Below are 20,296 nucleotides of genomic sequence, written 5' to 3'. Positions count from 1 at the left end.
TTCCCTTGTGCTGCCTCAGTTGAATCTCCTTTACTTGACAGAGATGTGCCTGAGCAGCGGCCCTCCCCAGCCCTATCCCAAATCATACTTATTTTGCATAGGCGATACCATGGTCATGAAGATTGTTCTCCCAGGGTGAGGTTCATTCATTGCATTCTGGGTATGCTGACCCCTGTGATTTCCCCAAATGTGGGAAACTCAACTGCATTATTTGTGGTAGTGGGGGACTGTGTTTGTGCTTTCCTCTGGACAGCTCTGGTAAAAGTCAGATTTATTTGTCTCAGATCTTCCTCTAGCCTTGTTCTTCTTTCGAGAGTTCCCTTGTGCTGCCTCAGTTGGATCTCTTTCACTTGACAGGGGGGTTCCCGAGCAGCGACCCTCCCCAGCTCTAGCCCAACTCCTACTTACTTGCCAGGTGAGATACTATGATCATGAAGGTGCTTCTCCCAGGGCAAGGCTCACCCATTGCACTCTGGGTGTGGTGCCCCTGCGATTTCCCCAAATGTGGGAAGCTTGACTGCATAATTTGTGTTTCCCCTGGTCGGCTCTCGTATAATTCAGATCTCTTTGTCTCAGGTCTCTCTCCAGCCTAGTTTGCTGTCTGTTTCCACTTCTTTTTTCATGAGCCCCTCCCTTTTATACCCTTGTGCACTATCCTGACTTCTCCTCCTGTCTGCTTACTTTGTGCCTTCCAATGCACAATGCAAACTACAGGTAGTGCTGTAGGGCCCACACCCTTTTACTTGCCGTACAGAGCAGCTCTGGAGCTGTTACAGTGCCCAGCTACTGCAAGAAATCAGCTTGAATGCTTCAGGGGCTGGGGCACAGCCAACATGAGCCCCACACCGAAGGAGGGTGGAGGTGTTTAATGTGAACTAGGGGTCATCCAAGCGCCGCAAAAGGCCGCCATGCCCTGCACGCCCCTTTTCTCTTTTCATATGCAGACGAGGGTTGAAGCCAACTTTGACCCACTGCTTGGATGACATCACCGTATGCAAATCCATCTGCTGCAGGCCTTCCCCCAGGAATGCTTGCACTAGTTGTTGCATTTGGTTTGTTGTTTGGGGGTGCTTCAGTATTAGGCAGCCTTCTGCCCTCCCATGTTCATCTGAAAATATGTGTTCTCCCTGCAGTTGTTGTCCCCAGATGAGAGTTCCCTTGTGCTGCCTCAGTTGAATCTCCTTTACTTGACAGAGATGTGCCTGAGCAGCGGCCCTCCCCAGCCCTATCCCAAATCATACTTATTTTGCATAGGAGATACCATGGTCATGAAGATTGTTCTCCCAGGGTGAGGTTCATTCATTGCATTCTGGGTATGCTGACCCCTGTAATTTCCAAAATGTGGGAAACTCGACTGCATTATTTGTGGTAGTGGGGGACTGTGTTTGTGCTTTCCTCTGGTCAGCTCTGGTAAAAGTCAGATTTATTTGTCTCAGATCTTCCTCTAGCCTTGTTCTTCTTTCGAGAGTTTCCTTGTGCTGCCTCAGTTGGATCTCTTTCACTTGACAGAGGGGTGCCCGAGCAGCGACCCTCCCCAGCTCTAGCCCAACTCCTACTTACCTGCTAGGTGAGATACTATGATCATGAAGGTGCTTCTTCCAGGGCAAGGCTCACCCATTGCACTCTGATTTCCCCAAATGTGGGAAGCTTGACTGCATAATTTGTGTTTCCCCTGGTCGGCTCTCGTATAATTCAGATCTCTTTGTCTCAGGTCTCTCTCCAGCCTAGTTTGCTGTCTGTTTCCACTTCTTTTTTCATGAGCCCCTCCCTTTTATACCCTTGTGCACTATCCTGACTTCTCCTCCTGTCTGCTTACTTTGTGCCTTCCAATGCACAATGCAAACTACAGGTAGTGCTGCAGGGCCCACACCCTTTTACTTGCCGTACAGAGCAGCTCTGGAGCTGTTACAGTGCCCAGCTGCTGCAAGAAATCAGCTTGAATGCTTCAGGGGCTGGGGCATAGCCAACATGAGCCCCACACCGAAGGAGGGTGGAGGTGTTTAATGCGAACTAGGGGTCATCCAAGCGCCGCAAAAGGCCGCCATGCCCTGCACGCCCCTTTTCTCTTTTCATATGCAGACGAGGGTTGAAGCCAACTTTGACCCACTGCTTGGATGACATCACCGTATGCAAATCCATCTGCTGCAGGCCTTCCCCCAGGAATGCTTGCACTAGTTGTTGCATTTGGTTTGTTGTTTGGGGGTGCTTCAGTATTAGGCAGCCTTCTGCCCTCCCATGTTCATCTGAAAATATGTGTTCTCCCTGCAGTTGTTGTCCCCAGATGAGAGTTCCCTTGTGCTGCCTCAGTTGAATCTCCTTTACTTGACAGAGATGTGCCTGAGCAGCGGCCCTCCCCAGCCCTATCTCAAATCATACTTATTTTGCATAGGAGATACCATGGTCATGAAGATTGTTCTCCCACGGTGAGGTTCATTCATTGCATTCTGGGTATGCTGACCCCTGTGATTTCCCCAAATGTGGGAAACTCGACTGCTTTATTTGTGGTAGTGGGGGACTGTGTTTGTGCTTTCCTCTGGTCAGCTCTGGTAAAAGTCAGATTTCTTTGTCTCAGATCTTCCTTTAGCCTTGTTCTTCTTTCGAGAGTTCCCTTGTGCTGCCTCAGTTGGATCTCCTTCACTTGACAGGGGGGTACCCGAGCAGCGACCCTCCCCAGCTCTAGCCCAACTTCTACTTACCTGGCAGGTGAGATACTATGATCATGTAGGTGCTTCTCCCAGGGCAAGGCTCACCCATTGCACTCTGGGTGTGCTGCTCCTGCGATTTCCCCAAATGTGGGAAACTTGACTGCATAATTTGTGTTTCCCCTGGTCGGCTCTCGTATAATTCAGATCTCTTTGTCTCAGGTCTCTCTCCAGCCTAGTTTGCTGTCTGTTTCAACTTCTCTTTTCTTGAGCCGCTCCCTTCTATGCCCTTGCGCACTATCCTGACTTCTCCCGTCTGCTTACTTTGTGCCTTCCAATGCACAATGCAAACTACAGGTAGTGCTGCAGGGCCCACACCCTTTTACTTGCCGTTCAGAGCAGCTCTGGAGCTGTTACAGTGCCCAGCTGCTGCAATAAATCAGCTTGAATGCTTGAGGGGATGGGGCATGGCCAACATGAGCCCCACACCAAAGGAGGGTGGGGTGTTTAATGCGAACTAGGGGTCATCCAAGCACCGCAAAAGGCCGCCATGCCCTGCACGCCCCTTTTCTCTTTTCATATGCAGATGAGGGTTGAAGCCAACTTTGACCCACTGCTTGGATGACATCACCATATGCAAATCCGTCTTCTGCAGAACTTCCCCCAGGAATGCTTGCACTAGTTGTTGCATTTGGTTTGTTGTTTGGGGGTGCTTCAGTATTAGGCAGCCTTCTGCCCTCCCATGTTCATCTGAAAATATGTGTTCTCCCTGCAGTTGTTGTCCCCAGATGAGTGTTCCCTTGTGCTGCCTCAGTTGAATCTCCTTTACTTGACAGAGATGTGCATGAGCAGCGGCCCTCCCCAGCCCTATCCCAAATCATACTTATTTTGCATAGGAGATACCATGGTCATGAAGATTACTCTCCCAGGGTGAGGTTCATTCATTGCATTCTGGGTATGCTGACCCCTGTGATTTCCCCAAATGTGGGAAACGCGACTGCTTTATTTGTTGGTAGTGGGGGACTGTGTTTGTGTTTTCCTCTAATCTCTGGTAAAAGTCAGATTTCTTTGTTTCAGATCTTCCTCTAGCCTTGTTCTTCTTTCGAGAGTTTCCTTGTGCTGCCTCAGTTGGATCTCCTTCACTTGACAGGGGGGTGCCCGAGCAGCGACCCTCCCCAGCTCTAGCCCAACTCCTACTTACCTGCCAGGTGAGATACTATGATCATGAAGGTGCTTCTCCCAGGGCAAGGCTCACCCATTGCACTCTGGGTGTGCTGCCCCTGCGATTTCCCCAAATGTGGGAAACTTGACTGCATAATTTGTGTTTCCCCTGGTCAGGTCTCGTATAATTCAGATCTCTTTGTCTCAGGTCTCTCTCCAGCCTAGTTTGCTGTCTGTTTCCACTTCTCTTTTCTTGAGCCGCTCCCTTCTATGCCCTTGCGCACTATCCTGACTTCTCCTCCTTTCTGCTTACTTTGTGCCTTCCAACGCACAATGCGAACTACAGGTAGTGCTGCAGGGCCCACACCCTTTTACTTGCCTTACAGAGCAGCTCTGGAGCTGTTACAGTGCCCAGCTGCTGCAAGAAATCAGCTTGAATGCTTCAGGGGCTGGGGCATAGCCAACATGAGCCCTACACCGAAGGAGGGTGGAGGTGTTTAATGCAAACTAGGGGTCAGCCAAGTGCCGCAAAAGGCCACCATGCCCTGCACGCCCCTTTTCTCTTTTCATATGCAGACGAGGGTTGAAGCCAACTTTGACCCACTGCTTGGATGACATCACCATATGCAAATCTATCTGCTGCAGGCCTTCCCCCAGGAATGCTTGCACTAGTTGTTGCATTTGGTTTGTTGTTTGGGGGTGCTTCAGTATTAGGCAGCCTTCTGCCCTCCCATGTTCATCTGAAAATATGTGTTCTCCCTGCAGTTGTTGTCCCCAGATGAGAGTTCCCTTGTGCTGCCTCAGTTGAATCTCCTTTACTTGACAGAGATGTGCCTGAGCAGCGGCCCTCCCCAGCCATATCCCAAATCATACTTATTTTGCATAGGAGATACCATTGTTATGAAGATTGTTCTCCCAGGGTGCGGTTCATTCATTGCACTCTGGGTATGCTGACCCCTGTGATTTCCCCAAATGTGGGAAACTCGACTGCATTATTTGTGGTAGTGGTGGACTGTGTTTGTGCTTTCCTCTGGTCAGCTCTGGTAAAAGTCAGATTTCTTTGTCTCAGATCTTCCTCTAGCCTTGTTCTTCTTTCGAGAGTTCCTTTGTGCTGCCTCAGTTGGATCTCCTTCACTTGACAGGGGGGTGCCCGAGCAGCGACCCTCCCCAGCTCTAGCCCAACTCCTACTTACCTGCCAGGTGAGATACTATGATCATGAAGGTGCTTCTCCCAGGGCAAGGCTCACCCATTGCACTCTGGGTGTGCTGCTCCTGCGATTTCCCCAAATGTGGGAAACTTGACTGCATAATTTGTGTTTCCCCTGGTCAGGTCTCGTATAATTCAGATCTCTTTGTCTCAGGTCTCTCTCCAGCCTAGTTTGCTGTCTGTTTCCACTTCTCTTTTCTTGAGCCGCTCCCTTCTATGCCCTTGCGCACTATCCTGACTTCTCCTCCTTTCTGCTTACTTTGTGCCTTCCAACGCACAATGCGAACTACAGGTAGTGCTGCAGGGCCCACACCCTTTTACTTGCCTTACAGAGCAGCTCTGGAGCTGTTACAGTGCCCAGCTGCTGCAAGAAATCAGCTTGAATGCTTCAGGGGCTGGGGCATAGCCAACATGAGCCCTACACCGAAGGAGGGTGGAGGTGTTTAATGCAAACTAGGGGTCAGCCAAGTGCCGCAAAAGGCCACCATGCCCTGCACGCCCCTTTTCTCTTTTCATATGCAGACGAGGGTTGAAGCCAACTTTGACCCACTGCTTGGATGACATCACCATATGCAAATCTATCTGCTGCAGGCCTTCCCCCAGGAATGCTTGCACTAGTTGTTGCATTTGGTTTGTTGTTTGGGGGTGCTTCAGTATTAGGCAGCCTTCTGCCCTCCCATGTTCATCTGAAAATATGTGTTCTCCCTGCAGTTGTTGTCCCCAGATGAGAGTTCCCTTGTGCTGCCTCAGTTGAATCTCCTTTACTTGACAGAGATGTGCCTGAGCAGCGGCCCTCCCCAGCCATATCCCAAATCATACTTATTTTGCATAGGAGATACCATTGTTATGAAGATTGTTCTCCCAGGGTGCGGTTCATTCATTGCACTCTGGGTATGCTGACCCCTGTGATTTCCCCAAATGTGGGAAACTCGACTGCATTATTTGTGGTAGTGGTGGACTGTGTTTGTGCTTTCCTCTGGTCAGCTCTGGTAAAAGTCAGATTTCTTTGTCTCAGATCTTCCTCTAGCCTTGTTCTTCTTTCGAGAGTTCCTTTGTGCTGCCTCAGTTGGATCTCCTTCACTTGACAGGGGGGTGCCCGAGCAGCGACCCTCCCCAGCTCTAGCCCAACTCCTACTTACCTGCCAGGTGAGATACTATGATCATGAAGGTGCTTCTCCCAGGGCAAGGCTCACCCATTGCACTCTGGGTGTGCTGCTCCTGCGATTTCCCCAAATGTGGGAAACTTGACTGCATAATTTGTGTTTCCCCTGGTCAGGTCTCGTATAATTCAGATCTCTTTGTCTCAGGTCTCTCTCCAGCCTAGTTTGCTGTCTGTTTCCACTTCTCTTTTCTTCAGCAGCTCCCTTCTATGCCCTTGCGCACTATCCTGACTTCTCCTCCTTTCTGCTTACTTTGTGCCTTCCAACGCACAATGCGAACTACAGGTAGTGCTGCAGGGCCCACAACCTTTTACTTGCCTTACAGAGCAGCTCTGGAGCTGTTACAGTGCCCAGCTGCTGCAAGAAATCAGCTTGAATGCTTCAGGGGCTGGGGCATAGCCAACATGAGCCCCACACCGAAGGAGGGTGGAGGTGTTTAATGCAAACTAGGGGTCAGCCAAGTGCCGCAAAAGGCCACCATGCCCTGCACGCCCCTTTTCTCTTTTCATATGCAGACGAGGGTTGAAGCCAACTTTGACCCACTGCTTGGATGACATCACCATATGCAAATCTATCTGCTGCAGGCCTTCCCCCAGGAATGCTTGCACTAGTTGTTGCATTTGGTTTGTTGTTTGGGGGTGCTTCAGTATTAGGCAGCCTTCTGCCCTCCCATGTTCATCTGAAAATATGTGTTCTCCCTGCAGTTGTTGTCCCCAGATGAGAGTTCCCTTGTGCTGCCTCAGTTGAATCTCCTTTACTTGACAGAGATGTGCCTGAGCAGCGGCCCTCCCCAGCCATATCCCAAATCATACTTATTTTGCATAGGAGATACCATTGTTATGAAGATTGTTCTCCCAGGGTGCGGTTCATTCATTGCACTCTGGGTATGCTGACCCCTGTGATTTCCCCAAATGTGGGAAACTCGACTGCATTATTTGTGGTAGTGGTGGACTGTGTTTGTGCTTTCCTCTGGTCAGCTCTGGTAAAAGTCAGATTTCTTTGTCTCAGATCTTCCTCTAGCCTTGTTCTTCTTTCGAGAGTTCCTTTGTGCTGCCTCAGTTGGATCTCCTTCACTTGACAGGGGGGTGTCCGAGCAGCGACCCTCCCCAGCTCTAGCCCAACTCCTACTTACCTGCCAGGTGAGATACTATGATCATGAAGGTGCTTCTCCCAGGGCAAGGCTCACCCATTGCACTCTGGGTGTGCTGCCCCTGCAATTTCCCCAAATGTGGGAAACTTGACTGCATAATTTGTGTTTCCCCTGGTCGGCTCTCGTATAATTCAGATCTCTTTGTCTCAGGTCTCTCTCCAGCCTAGTTTGCTGTCTGTTTCCACTTCTCTTTTCTTGAGCCCCTCCCTTCTATACCCTTGTGCACTATCCTGACTTCTCCTCCCGTCTGCTTACTTTGTGCCTTCCAATGCACAATGCAAACTACAGGTAGTGCTGCAGGGCCCACACCCTTTTACTTGCCTTACAGAGCAGCTCTGGAGCTGTTACAGTGCCCAGCTGCTGCAAGAAATCAGCTTGAATGCTTCATGGGATGGGGCATGGCCAACATGAGCCCCACACCAAAGGAGGGTGGGGGTGTTTAATGCGATCTAGGGGTCATCCAAGCAGCGCAAAAGGCCGCCATGCCCTGCACGCCCCTTTTCTCTTTTCATATGCAGATGAGGGTTGAAGCCAACTTTGACCCACTGCTTGGATAACATCACCATATGCAAATCCATCTGCTGCAGGCCTTCCCCCAGGAATGCTTGCACTAGTTGTTGCATTTGGTTTGATGTTTGGGGGTGCTTCAGTATTAGGCAGCCTTCTGCCCTCCCATGTTCATCTGAAAATATGTGTTCTCCCTGCAGTTGTTGTCCCCAGATGAGAGTTCCCTTGTGCTGCCTCAGTTGAATTAACTTTACTTGACAGAGATGTGCCTGAGCAGCGGCCCTCCCCAGCCCTATCCCAAATCATACTTATTTTGCATAGGAGACACCATGGTCATGAAGATTGTTCACCCAGGGTGAGGTTCATTCATTGCATTCTGGGTATGCTGACCCCTGTGATTTCCCCAAATGTGGGAAACTCGCCTGCTTTATTTGTGGTAGTGGGGGACTGTGTTTGTGTTTTCCGCTGGTCAGCTCTGGTAAAAGTCAGATTTCTTTGTCTCAGATCTTCCTCTAGCCTTGTTCTTCTTTCGAGAGTTCCATTGTGCTGCCTCAGTTGGATCTCCTTCACTTGACAGGGGGGTGCCCGAGCAGTGACCCTCCCCAGCTCTAGCCCAACTCCTACTTACCTGCCAGGTGAGATACTATGATCTTGAAGGTGCTTCTCCCAGGGCAAGGCTCACCCATTGCACTCTGGCTGTGCTGCCCCTGCGATTTCCCCAAATGTGGGAAACTTGACTGCATAATTTGTGTTTCCCCTGGTCGGCTCTCGTATAATTCAGATCTCTTTGTCTCAGGTCTCTCTCCAGCCTAGTTTGCTGTCTGTTTCCACTTCTCTTTTCTTGAGCCGCTCCCTTCTATGCCCTTGCGCACTATCCTGACTTCTCCCGTCTGATTACTTTGTGCCTTCCAACGCACAATGCGAACTACAGGTAGTGCTGCAGGGCCCACACCCTTTTATTTGCCTTACAGAGCAGCTCTGGAGCTGTTACAGTGCCCAGCTGCTGCAAGAAATCAGCTTGAATGCTTCAGGGGCTGGGGCATAGTCAACATGAGCCCCACACCGAAGGAGGGTGGAGGTGTTTAATGCGAACTAGGGGTCATCCAAGCGCCGCAAAAGGCCGCCATGCCCTGCATAACCCTTTTCTCTTTTCATATGCAGATGAGGGTTCCAGCCAACTTTGGCCCACTGCTTGGATGGCATCACCGTATGCAAATTCGTCTCCTGCAGACCTTCCCCCAGGAATGCTTGTACTAGTTATTGCATATGGTTTGATATTTGATGGTGCTTCAGTATTAGGCAGCCTTCCGCCCTCCCATGTTCATCTGAAAAGATGTGGTCTCCCTGCAGTTGTTGTCCCCAGACGAGAGTTCCCTTGTGCTTCCTCAGTTGAATCTCCTTAACTTGACGGGGGAGGGGCTGCCCGAGCAGCCACCCTCCCCAGCCCTATCCCAACTCATACTTATTTTGCATATGAGATCTCTATATCATGAAGATTGTTCTCACAGGGTGAGGTTCATCCATTATATTTTAAAATAGGAAGGTTCAAATTACATATTTGAATTGCATCTATGTGCTGGATTCAAATGTCCCCCCCCCCTTCCTTTCTCAATTGTGCCCGTCAGCAGCTATTCTAAGGTTGCTGCCAATGGGTGTGACACATTAATTTCTTCTGTGGGGTACACTGGACTCCACAAGGATTCACATTGGGGTGTAGAGTAGGATCTTGATCTGAGGCACCAACCGGCTCAAAGCTTTTGACTGTTCCCAAGATGCTCAGCGCATTCTCCTCTATAACCCCGCTTCCATGAACAGGGAGCTCAGTTTGTAGTTGTTGCCTTCAGTAGCAGGCCACTTAACAGGGGCCTGCCTCAAGCAGCCTATTCTTAGCTATTAATTTTGACAAGAAAAGAAGAACTTTTTTTATGAGAATCTACAAGGGCTGCAGCAGGCTAGGTCTAATAGACATCTTTACTGCAGCTTCATCACTCCCAGCGGCACTGTATACTCCCGTGCCCTGGTTGCTGGGTCACTGCAGCGGAGGCTCCGGTTTCTTCCTAAGGTCAGTCACACACAATGTAACACCCCGGTATAACAAGTGTGTAAACTATGTGGAACAGGTCAGGGATACCTTGATGGACTATTCCTCCTTCAGCAGCAGCTCTTCTCTATTCCTGGCAGAGAGGCAAGGTTTCCCCAGACACAAAGAAAGGCAGGCAGGGCTTTGTATGAAAGAATAAATGGTTTACCACATAACTCAGAAAAGGAACTGATTACAGTAGGGAAGGGAAAGATTTGATTCAAGCAACTTAAACACAGACACCATATACACTTTAAGTCATTACACAAATGGTAATATAACTAAATCTGAGATTAATACTATGTTGCTTAGTAATAGAAATCAACTTATGCAGACAATATTTAAGTCCCAGATAACATTGGTGTCACTGCAGGGAGTCTCTATGTGCACGTTGGGGCCCGGTTATGTTGTTACATAGTTATATGCAGCTATTGTCTCCTTTAGCTGTGAACAAAATATTGTAGCTCTGTGTAGTAAAGATGATTGTTTAAAACAAACTGGAGCTGCTTCCCATGTAAATCGCTGCATAGGTATAGTAAATATAGGATAATGTCCTTTGCAGTGGAGTAGGTTTCAGTATAAATATGGATTTATCTCACCCAGTCAATAGATGTTTCTGAGGCAGTTTCCCCTCAGATGTAGGCCAGTCAGCATTGGTATAAAGGCTTTATACTCTCCTGTCTCTGACACTTGCTGTGCACTCTCTTGGCTGAGAGTGTCATGGCGTTCTTACTTGTTAATTGCTGCACTTCCACTGCTGTATTTTGCACTACTGCTTACTCTCTCATGCAATTTTCAGCTTATTTGTCTCCCCTCTCTCAGCTGCTCATCTCTGCGTAATGGCGTCGCCAGCTCTTTCCTCACCATGGCTCCAACTGACTTCTCAAACTGCTGTTCAATTTTCTTTTAAATAAACTTTATTTAAAATGGCACAGGCAACTACACTGTTGTCAAAAATGTCCTTGTTGTTATGGGATATCACACGTGCCCCCCCCCCAAAACATGCGTGTCCTCACGCATTTTGGTTTTATCCCTATATAAACTTCTCACTATATCCAGTCACATTCATTAGTGAACACAGATTATGTCTGAAACATTAACATTTATCAACATTTTTAACATCAGTATCTGATAGGTATAATTCCTTTTGTGCTATAGTACATTAACACATGCTCCTGGAGCAATCGGTTGAAATCTGGACAGTATATGGTCTTGAAAAGTTTGTCTAGGAAACCTCAACCCCCCTGCCATGGATGAGTATTGAACTCTTTCTAAACTGTCTTTGGGACATGCTGTACAAAACTGCAGCTGACTATGGTGGTTTTCTGTTTTGCAAGCCCTAGTCTTCTTGCCTCCTTGTCGGTGACAAACCACCTTAGTCTGCTGTAAATACATTTTATGAGCCTCTTCCATTCCATCTTGGGATTCAGTATCACAGCTGGTTTGGGACAATGGATTCTGGAGAGAAAGAGGCAGCAAGGTTCTTCTTACAGAACAGGTTGGACAGTTTCGGCACCATCTCTTGATGTCTTCCCTCATTTCAACCCAAAAGAACTTTTTCCAGATGCTTGTTTCCATCCTTTTGCACCCAGGGTGACCTGACTTGTCGTGATATTCTTCAAGCACATAACAAGCACTTTGTCTTGGAATTACAAGTTGACTGATCCTATAATGAGTATTAGGATCCACACTACATCGAACAAACTGTCCTTTCTCTTCAAACAGCCTTTCTCGCTGTCTCAACAACTTCAGGAGTTCTGGCGAGGATTCTTGCCTTTGTCGCTTGGTCAGGTATTTCCCAATCTTCAGTAAGGCTTTGAGGTGTCTTATCATCTGACTTTTATCTTGCAGGTGGTCAAAACTGGTTCCTTGAATAGGTTGCTCACAGTTTCTAGAACTGGATGCTATATTATTCATGCCTAACATTGAAGCATTCTTTCGGATAATCTGGACACTGGAGATGGGCATTTCTATCATTATTTGGCTAGCCTTATTTTTTTCATGTTCCTCTCTTACAGATAATTCTGTTATCATTCTTCCCTTTTGTTTGGCTATCCCAGGTTGAAGGCCTTGTTTCTCCTGGAGCTTGTCAGTTTGAAACTCTCCTTGGAGTGCTGCTACGAGCTCCTCACAGCAGTTCCGCAACACATTCATGCCCACTATCACTGGAGGCAATCCATCATCTTGGGCAGTGGTGATGATGAAGCCTTGCTGTGGTAGCACTGTTCGTCCGATTTGAATTTCAGCTTCCGAGTATCCTTTGCAAGGGATGCAGTGCCCATTGCTTGCAATCGGGTTTATCAATGTGGAAGTTGACGGAAACATCTGTTCCTCAGTCCAATGCTGCTCAAACTGTGTTGCTTGTATTGTGGTCACTTGTGATCCAGTGTCTAAGAGAGCGGGCATTGAGACTCCATTGATGCAAAATTGAACCACCGGGCTTTGGCTAACATAACGGGTTAACCACATGAATTTGGAGTTTAAATGATCTGGCTGCTCAAATTCTCTCTTAATATGTCCGCTTCCTTCACAGCTTTGAAAAATGGGTCGCCTTTGGGAGGCAAAGTGGTTGGAAAAAAGTGTCTCCCTGTTTCTATGTAGGTCCCATTGGGAACTGTTCAGTGGTCTCCTCTCCTGGCACCATTCCATTTCTTCATGGAGCAGTGCCTGCTGTCTCTTCAGAATCTGCAGGTCTCTGCGCATCTCTGTCACACCACGTGTCAGTTCAGCCAGCAGACTTCGTAACTCACTAGAAGAGTCAAATATGCATGTCTTTGAACATGGCACTGTCACTCCTTTTACTGTAGGTGGGTAAGTAGCTCCTTTAAAACTTGACTCCTGGGCATCAGAATTCTCTTGATACCGTGGCATCTCTGGAATAGACTCTTGTGGAACAGCCCCTGAAGTAAGACTGGAGCCTAGAACTTTAATCGCAGCCTCTTTAAAATCCAGGAATGTGCTTCCAGGCTTCTGCAATCTCAATAGTCGCAGCTGAGTTTTACAAATTCGCCCCTTGCACCTTCAGTGAACTGGTCCAATAACATTTTCTCTTTGTCATGCACTTGCTCAGGGTCTGCTTGCTGAACATCTCTGAGTGCTTCCTGCAAGCTGAGGGCATAGCCCCGTAGTGACTCTCCTGGTTGTTGCTTTCGAGCAAAGAAGTGCATTTTAAGTTCTGACACTGTCCTTGTGTCAAATGTGGTAGCAAGCCTGTTGAGGATCTGGTCCACAGTCTTCTTCTCTTCAGTAGGCCAGGAAGTAACCTCTCTAAGTGCAAGCCCTTTCAACTGTCCCATCAAGATCTCCACCTTTTGCTGCTCTTTCAGCAGGTACAGACGAAACAAAGACTGCAGTAGTATCCTCATCAGTTTATTTTTGTCAATTACCATTTTAATAATCGGGTAAAGAAAATTAAGTGGATTTTTGAAAGAAAACAATACTGTCAATATACTATTAAAACAAATTAAAATGGTAAAAGTTATTGTACTTTAAGTAAAAATAAAAGAGCAAAAATATCAATCCCAGTTTTGGATTACTTTAATTAACAAAAAAAAATGCATATAGCAGAGGATAGTTTCAATCTGCCTACCTCTGGGCTATGGACCCAGCATGCTTCCATTACAGTACTCTGCTGCACATGTAATTGCAAGAGATCCTGAAGCACTCACTCATCATGGGAAAGTACCAATGTGTTTCTTCATTGGTTGATGGAAGAAACATCTTACAAAAACTCTCCAGATTATTGACTATTTAAAGTTTTTCTTGGAAACGTTCTAGATGAATGCTTATCAGCCTTTGTCAGTATGTACTTTTGCAAAGTGTCGCTGTGGCGCAATCAGTTAGTGTGTACGGCTATTAACCAAAAGGTTGGTGGTTCAATCCCACCCAGGGACGTAATTGACCTTGTTATCAGATTTTGGTGATCTTTAAGTAGACAAGTCAAAATTTCAAAAACCCCTGTTATGGTGTAGGGTACCTGGCCTTCTCTGATGTAATCAGAGTTAGATTTGATTCAGTGATTTTATAAAAACAGCTAGGAAGCACAATTTAGCAGTGGTTTGCAGAGAAAAAGAAATATGCTGGCAAAAAAATCCAATTGAGTGATTAAACAGCTCTTCGTTTTCTGGCTTTACTTTTATGCTAACAAATTTGTACTCTGAAAAGTGTCCACAAAGCCAAATATCTGATTAACATCTTTGTAGGAATGGTTTTTCACCTATTACTAAATTAAACTTGCTTCATTGGAAAGGCAGCAAGATGCATCCTCATTTCAATATCTACTGAAATAATACAGGTTGACACCAGGAAACATTAACGCCACTGCATCCTTGCTGCTTTCTCATGTGGAAGTCTGTTTAATGTGAAAACAAGGTGATATCTAATTAGCACACAGGTAAGGAATTAAGAAAATCTTTATTTAAGGGTGAAGATGTTTCTCACAAAATCGTTGCCCCAATGCATCATTGAAATTCAAGCTGGAAAGATGATTTTAATACATCACTTGTACATTTTATATTGCTCTTCTGGTGACAATGTAGTTTGTTTTTGTCAATTACCATTTTAATAATCGGGTAAAGAAAATTAAGTGGATTTTTGAAAGAAAACAATACTGTCAATATACTATTAAAACAAATTAAAATGGTAAAAGTTATTGTACTTTAAGTAAAAATAAAAGCTAAAATATCAATCCCAGTTTTGGATTACTTTAATGAACAAAAAAAAATGCATATAGCAAAGGATAGTTTCAATCTGCCTACCTCTGGGTTATGGACCCAGCATGCTTCCATTACAGTACTCTGCTGCACATGTAAGTGCAAGAGATCCTGAAGCACTCACTCATCATGCGAAAGTACCAATGTGTTTCTTCATTGGTTGCTGGAAGAAACATCTTACAAAAACTCTCCAGATTATTGACTTTTTAAAGTTTTTCTAGGAAACGTTCTAGATGAATGCTTATTAGTCTTTGTCAGTATTTACTTTTTGCAAAGTGTCTCTGTGGCGCAATCGGTTAGTGTGTTCAGCTATTAATCAAAAGGTTGGTGGTTCAATCCCACCCAGGGACGTGATTGACCTTGTGATCAGATTTTGGTGATATTTAAGTAGACAAGTCAAAATTGCAAACCCCCTCTTATGGTGTAGGGTACCTGGCCTTCTCTGATGTAATCAGAGTTAGATTTAATTAAGTGATTTTATAAAAAAAACAGCTAGGAAGCACAATTTAGCAGTGGGTTGCAGAGAAAAAGAAAAATGCTGGCAGAAAAATCCAATTGAGTGATTAAACAGCTCTTCATTTTCTGGCTTTATTTTTATGATAACAAATTTGTTCTCTGAAAAGTGTCCACAAAGCCAAGTATCTGATTAACATCTTTGTAGGGATGGTTTTTCACCTATTACTAAATTAAACTTGCTTCATTGGAAAGGCAGCAAGATGTATCCTCATTTCAATATCTACGGAAATAATACAGGTTGACACCATGAAACATTAACGCCACTGCATCTTTGCTGTTTTCTCATGTGGAAGTCTGTTTAATGTGAAAACAAGGTGATCTCTAATTAGCACACAGGTAAGGAATTAAGAAAATCTTTATTTAAGGGTGAAGATGTTTCTCACAAAATCGTTGCCCCAATGCATCATTGAAATCCAAGCTGGAAAGATGATTTTAATATATTACTTGAACATTTTATATTGCTCTTCTGGTGATAATCTAGTTTGTTTTTGTCAATTACCATTTTAATAATCGGGTAAAGAAAATTAAGTGGATTTTTGAAAGAAAACAATACTGTCAATATACTATTAAAACAAATTAAAATGGTAAAAGTTATTGTACTTTAAGTAAAAATAAAAGAGCAAAAATATCAATCCCAGTTTTGGATTACTTTAATTAACAAAAAAAAAATGCATATAGCAGAGGATAGTTTCAATCTGCCTACCTCTGGGTTATGGACCCAGCATGCTTCCATTACAGTACTCTGCTGCACATGTAAGTGCAAGAGATCCTGAAGCACTCACTCATCATGGGAAAGTACCAATGTGTTTCTTCATTGGTTGATGGAAGAAACATCTTACAAAAACTCTCCACATTATTGACTTTTTAAAATGTTTCTAGGAATCGTTCTAGATGAATGCTTATTAGCCTTTGTCAGTATGGACTTTTGCAAAGTGTTGCTGTGGTGCAATCAGTTACTGCGTAAGGCTATTAACCAAAAGGTTGGTTGTTCAATCCCACCCAGGGACGTAATTGACCTTGTTATCAGATTTTGGTGATCTTTATGTAGACAAGTCAAAATTTCGAAAACCCCTGTTATGGTGTAGGGTACCTGGCCTTCTCTGATGTAATCAGAGTTAGATTTGATTCAGTGATTTTATAAAAACAGCTAGGAAGCACAATTTAGCAGTGGGTTGCAGAGAAAAAGAAATATGCTGGCAAAAAAATCCAATTGAGTGATTAAATAGCTCTTCATTTTCTGGCTTTATTTTTATGCTAACAAATTTGTTCTCTGAAAAGTGTCCACAAAGCCAAGTATCTGATTAACATCTTTGTAGGGATGGTTTTTCACCTATTACTAAATTAAACTTGCTTCATTGGAAAGGCAGCAAGGTGCATCCTCATTTCAATATCTACTGAAATAATACAGGTTGACACCAGGAAACATTAACGCCACTGCATCCTTGCTGCTTTCTCATGTGGAAGTCTGTTTAATGTGAAAACAAGGTGATATCTAATTAGCACACAGGTAAGGAATTAAGAAAATCTTTATTTAAGGGTGAAGATGTTTCTCACAAAATCGTTGCCCCAATGCATCATTGAAATTCAAGCTGGAAAGATGATTTTAATATATCATTTGTACATTTTGTATTGCTTTTCTGGTGACAATGTAGTTTGTTTTTGTCAATTACCATTTTAATAATCGGGTAAAGAAAATTAATTGGATTTTTGAAAGAAAACAATACTGTCAATATACTATTAAAACAAATTAAAATGGTAAAAGTTATTGTACTTTAAGTAAAAATAAAAGAGCAAACATATCAATCCCAGTTTTGTATTACTTTAATTAACAAAAAAAAATGCATATAGCAGAGGATAGTTTCAATCTGCCTACCTCTGGGTTATGGACCCAGCATGCTTCCATTACAGTACTCTGCTGCACATGTAAGTGCAAGAGATCCTGAAGCACTCACTCATCATGGGAAAGTACCAATGTGTTTCTTCATTGGTTGATGGAAGAAACATCTTACAAAAACTCTCCACATTATTGACTTTTTAAAATGTTTCTAGGAATCGTTCTAGATGAATGCTTATTAGCCTTTGTCAGTATGGACTTTTGCAAAGTGTTGCTGTGGCGCAATCAGTTACTGTGTAAGGCTAATAACCAAAAGGTTGGTGGTTCAATCCCACCCAGGGACGTAATTGACCTTGTTATCAGATTTTGGTGATCTTTATGTAGACAAGTCAAAATTTCAAACCCCCTCTTATGGTGTAGGGTACCTGGCCTTCTCTGATGTAATCAGAGTTAGATTTGATTCAGTGATTTTATAAAAACAGCTAGGAAGCACAATTTAGCAGTGGGTTGCAGAGAAAAAGAAATATGCTGGCAAAAAAATCCAATTGAGTGATTAAACAGCTCTTCATTTTCTGGCTTTATTTTTATGCTAACAAATTTGTTCTCTGAAAAGTGTCCACAAAGCCAAGTTTCTGATTAACACCTTTGTAGGGATGGTTTTTCACCTATTACTAAATTAAACTTGCTTCATTGGAAAGGCTGCAAGATGCATCCTCATATGAATATCTACTGAAATAATACAGGTTGACACCAGGAAACATTAACGCCACTGCATCCTTGCTGCTTTCTCATGTGGAAGTCTGTTTAATGTGAAAACAAGGTGATATCTAATTAGCACACAGGTAAGGAATTAAGAAAATCTTTATTTAAGGGTGAAGATGTTTCTCACAAAATCGTTGCCCCAATGCATCATTGAAATTCAAGCTGGAAAGATTATTTTAATATATCACTTGTACATTTTGTATTGCTCTTCTGGTGACAATGTAGTTTGTTTTTGTCAATTACCATTTTAATAATCGGGTAAAGAAAATTAAGTGGATTTTTGAAAGAAAACAATACTGTCAATATACTATTAAAACAAATGAAAATGGTAAAAGTTATTGTACTTTAAGTAAAAATAAAAGAGCAAAAATATCAATCCCAGTTTTGGATTACTTTAATTAACAAAAAAAAACGCATATAGCAGAGGATAGTTTCAATCTGCCTACCTCTGGGCTATGGACCCAGCATGCTTCCATTACAGTACTCTGCTGCACATGTAATTGCAAGAGATCCTGAAGTACTCACTCATCATGGGAAAGTACCAATGTGTTTCTTCATTGGTTGATGGAAGAAACATCTTACAAAAACTCTCCAGATTATTGACTACTTAAAGTTTTTCTAGGAAACGTTCTAGATGAATGCTTATTAGCCTTTGTCAGTATGTACTTTTGCAAAGTGTCGCTGTGGCGCAATCAGTTAGTGTGTACAGCTATTAACCAAAAGGTTGGTGGTTCAATCCCACCCAGGGATGTAATTGACCTTGTTATCAGATTTTGGTGATCTTTAAGTAGACAAGTCAAAATTTCAAAAACCCCTGTTATGGTGTTGGGTACCTGGCCTTCTCTGATGTAATCAGAGTTAGATTTGATTCAGTGATTTTATAAAAACAGCTAGGAAGCACAATTTAGCAGTGGTTTGCAGAGAAAAAGAAATATGCTGGCAAAAAAATCCAATTGAGTGATTAAACAGCTCTTCATTTTCTGGCTTTATTTTTATGCTAACAAATTTGTTCTCTGAAAAGTGTCCACAAAGCCAAGTATCTGATTAACATCTTTGTAGGGATGGTTTTTCACCTATTACTAAATTAAACTTGCTTCATTGGAAAGGCAGCAAGATGCATCCTCATTTCAATATCTACTGAAATAATACAGGTTGACACCAGGAAACATTAACGCCACTGCATCCTTGCTGCTTTCTCATGTGGAAGTCTGTTTAATGTGAAAACAAGGTGATATCTAATTAGCACACAGGTAGGGAATTAAGAAAATCTTTATTTAAGGGTGAAGATGTTTCTCACAAAATCGTTGCCCCAATGCATCATTGAAATTCAAGCTGGAAAGATGATTTTAATATATCACTTGTACATTTTGTATTGCTCTTCTGGTGACAATGTAGTTTGTTTTTGTCAATTACCATTTTAATAATAGGGTAAAGAAAATTAAGTGGATTTTTGAAAGAAAACAATACTGTCAATATACTATTAAAACAAATTAAAATGGTAAAAGTTATTGTACTTTAAGTAAAAATAAAAGAGCAAAAATATCAATCCCAGTTTTGGATTACTTTAATTAACAAAAAAAAATGCATATAGCAGAGGATAGTTTCAATCTGCCTACCTCTGGGTTAAGGGGCCCAGCATGCTTCCATTGCAGTACTCTGCTGCACATGTAAGTGCAAGAGAACCTGAAGCACTCACTCATCATGGGAAAGTACCAATGCGTTTCTTCATTGGTTGATGGAAGAAACATCTTACAAAAACTCTCCAGATTATTGACTTTTTAAAGTTTTCTAGGAAACGTTCTAGATGAATGCTTATTAGCCTTTGTCAGTATGTACTTTTGCAAAGTGTCTCTGTGGTGCAATCGGTTAGTGTGTTTGGTTATTAACGAAAGGGTTGGTGGTTCAATCCCACCCAGGGATGTTATTGACCTTGTCATCAGATTTTGGTGATCTTTAAGTAGACAAGTCAAAATTTCAAACCCCCTCTTATGGTGTAGGGTACCTGGCCTACTCTGATGTAATCAGAGTTAGATTTGATTAAGTGATTTTATCAAAAAACAGCTAGGAAGCACAATTTAGCAGTGGTTTGCAGAGAAAATGAAATATGCTGGCAGAAAAATCCAATTGAGTGATTAAACAGCTCTTCATTTTCTGGCTTTATTTTTATGCTAACTAATTTGTTCTCTAAAAAGTGTCCACAAAGCCAAGTATCGGATTAACATCTTTGTAGGGATGGTTTTTCACCTATTACTAAATTAAACTTGCTTCATTGGAAAGGCAGCAAGATGCATCCTCATTTCAATATCTACTGAAATAATACAGGTTGACACCAGGAAACATTAACGCCACTGCATCCTTGCTGCTTTCTCATGTGGAAGTCTGTTTAATGTGAAAACAAGGTGATATCTAATTAGCACACAGGTAAGGAATTAAGAAAATCTTTATTTAAGGGTAAGATGTTTCTCACAAAATCGTTGCCCCAATGCATCATTGAAATTCAAGCTGGAAAGATGATTTTAATATATCACTTGTACATTTTGTATTGCTCTTCTGGTGACAATGTAG

General features: G+C 43.5%; 15 non-coding genes across 15 annotated transcripts; all 15 read left to right on the top strand.

Moving 5' to 3' along the window:
• The first annotated feature begins 84 nt into the window (after window positions 1-84).
• On the top strand, window positions 85-248 carry LOC135026258 (U1 spliceosomal RNA). The gene has a single exon (XR_010222899.1). It is a non-coding gene; the product is annotated as a U1 spliceosomal RNA (small nuclear RNA).
• A 152-nt stretch (window positions 249-400) lies between these two features.
• On the top strand, window positions 401-563 carry LOC135026188 (U1 spliceosomal RNA). Its single transcript, XR_010222838.1, has one exon. It is a non-coding gene; the product is annotated as a U1 spliceosomal RNA (small nuclear RNA).
• A 674-nt stretch (window positions 564-1,237) lies between these two features.
• LOC135026082 (U1 spliceosomal RNA) lies at window positions 1,238-1,400 on the top strand. The gene has a single exon (XR_010222747.1). It is a non-coding gene; the product is annotated as a U1 spliceosomal RNA (small nuclear RNA).
• A 972-nt stretch (window positions 1,401-2,372) lies between these two features.
• Window positions 2,373-2,536, top strand: LOC135026063 (U1 spliceosomal RNA). The gene has a single exon (XR_010222729.1). It is a non-coding gene; the product is annotated as a U1 spliceosomal RNA (small nuclear RNA).
• Window positions 2,537-2,688: 152 nt separating this feature from the next.
• LOC135026100 (U1 spliceosomal RNA) lies at window positions 2,689-2,851 on the top strand. Its single transcript, XR_010222764.1, has one exon. It is a non-coding gene; the product is annotated as a U1 spliceosomal RNA (small nuclear RNA).
• A 670-nt stretch (window positions 2,852-3,521) lies between these two features.
• On the top strand, window positions 3,522-3,686 carry LOC135026132 (U1 spliceosomal RNA). The gene has a single exon (XR_010222794.1). It is a non-coding gene; the product is annotated as a U1 spliceosomal RNA (small nuclear RNA).
• Window positions 3,687-3,835: 149 nt separating this feature from the next.
• Window positions 3,836-3,998, top strand: LOC135026116 (U1 spliceosomal RNA). The gene has a single exon (XR_010222779.1). It is a non-coding gene; the product is annotated as a U1 spliceosomal RNA (small nuclear RNA).
• A 674-nt stretch (window positions 3,999-4,672) lies between these two features.
• Window positions 4,673-4,836, top strand: LOC135026067 (U1 spliceosomal RNA). Its single transcript, XR_010222733.1, has one exon. It is a non-coding gene; the product is annotated as a U1 spliceosomal RNA (small nuclear RNA).
• A 152-nt stretch (window positions 4,837-4,988) lies between these two features.
• Window positions 4,989-5,151, top strand: LOC135026130 (U1 spliceosomal RNA). The gene has a single exon (XR_010222792.1). It is a non-coding gene; the product is annotated as a U1 spliceosomal RNA (small nuclear RNA).
• Window positions 5,152-5,825: 674 nt separating this feature from the next.
• Window positions 5,826-5,989, top strand: LOC135026066 (U1 spliceosomal RNA). The gene has a single exon (XR_010222732.1). It is a non-coding gene; the product is annotated as a U1 spliceosomal RNA (small nuclear RNA).
• A 152-nt stretch (window positions 5,990-6,141) lies between these two features.
• LOC135026128 (U1 spliceosomal RNA) lies at window positions 6,142-6,304 on the top strand. The gene has a single exon (XR_010222791.1). It is a non-coding gene; the product is annotated as a U1 spliceosomal RNA (small nuclear RNA).
• A 674-nt stretch (window positions 6,305-6,978) lies between these two features.
• Window positions 6,979-7,142, top strand: LOC135026065 (U1 spliceosomal RNA). Its single transcript, XR_010222731.1, has one exon. It is a non-coding gene; the product is annotated as a U1 spliceosomal RNA (small nuclear RNA).
• A 152-nt stretch (window positions 7,143-7,294) lies between these two features.
• Window positions 7,295-7,457, top strand: LOC135026108 (U1 spliceosomal RNA). Its single transcript, XR_010222771.1, has one exon. It is a non-coding gene; the product is annotated as a U1 spliceosomal RNA (small nuclear RNA).
• A 674-nt stretch (window positions 7,458-8,131) lies between these two features.
• Window positions 8,132-8,295, top strand: LOC135026093 (U1 spliceosomal RNA). Its single transcript, XR_010222757.1, has one exon. It is a non-coding gene; the product is annotated as a U1 spliceosomal RNA (small nuclear RNA).
• Window positions 8,296-8,447: 152 nt separating this feature from the next.
• On the top strand, window positions 8,448-8,610 carry LOC135026177 (U1 spliceosomal RNA). Its single transcript, XR_010222827.1, has one exon. It is a non-coding gene; the product is annotated as a U1 spliceosomal RNA (small nuclear RNA).
• The last annotated feature ends 11,686 nt before the right edge of the window (window positions 8,611-20,296 follow it).

This window comes from Pseudophryne corroboree, unplaced genomic scaffold (genome assembly GCF_028390025.1).
Source record: "Pseudophryne corroboree isolate aPseCor3 unplaced genomic scaffold, aPseCor3.hap2 scaffold_430, whole genome shotgun sequence".
NCBI classification, from domain to species: domain Eukaryota; kingdom Metazoa; phylum Chordata; class Amphibia; order Anura; family Myobatrachidae; genus Pseudophryne; species Pseudophryne corroboree.
This window is presented reverse-complemented; position numbering and strand designations above follow the sequence as displayed.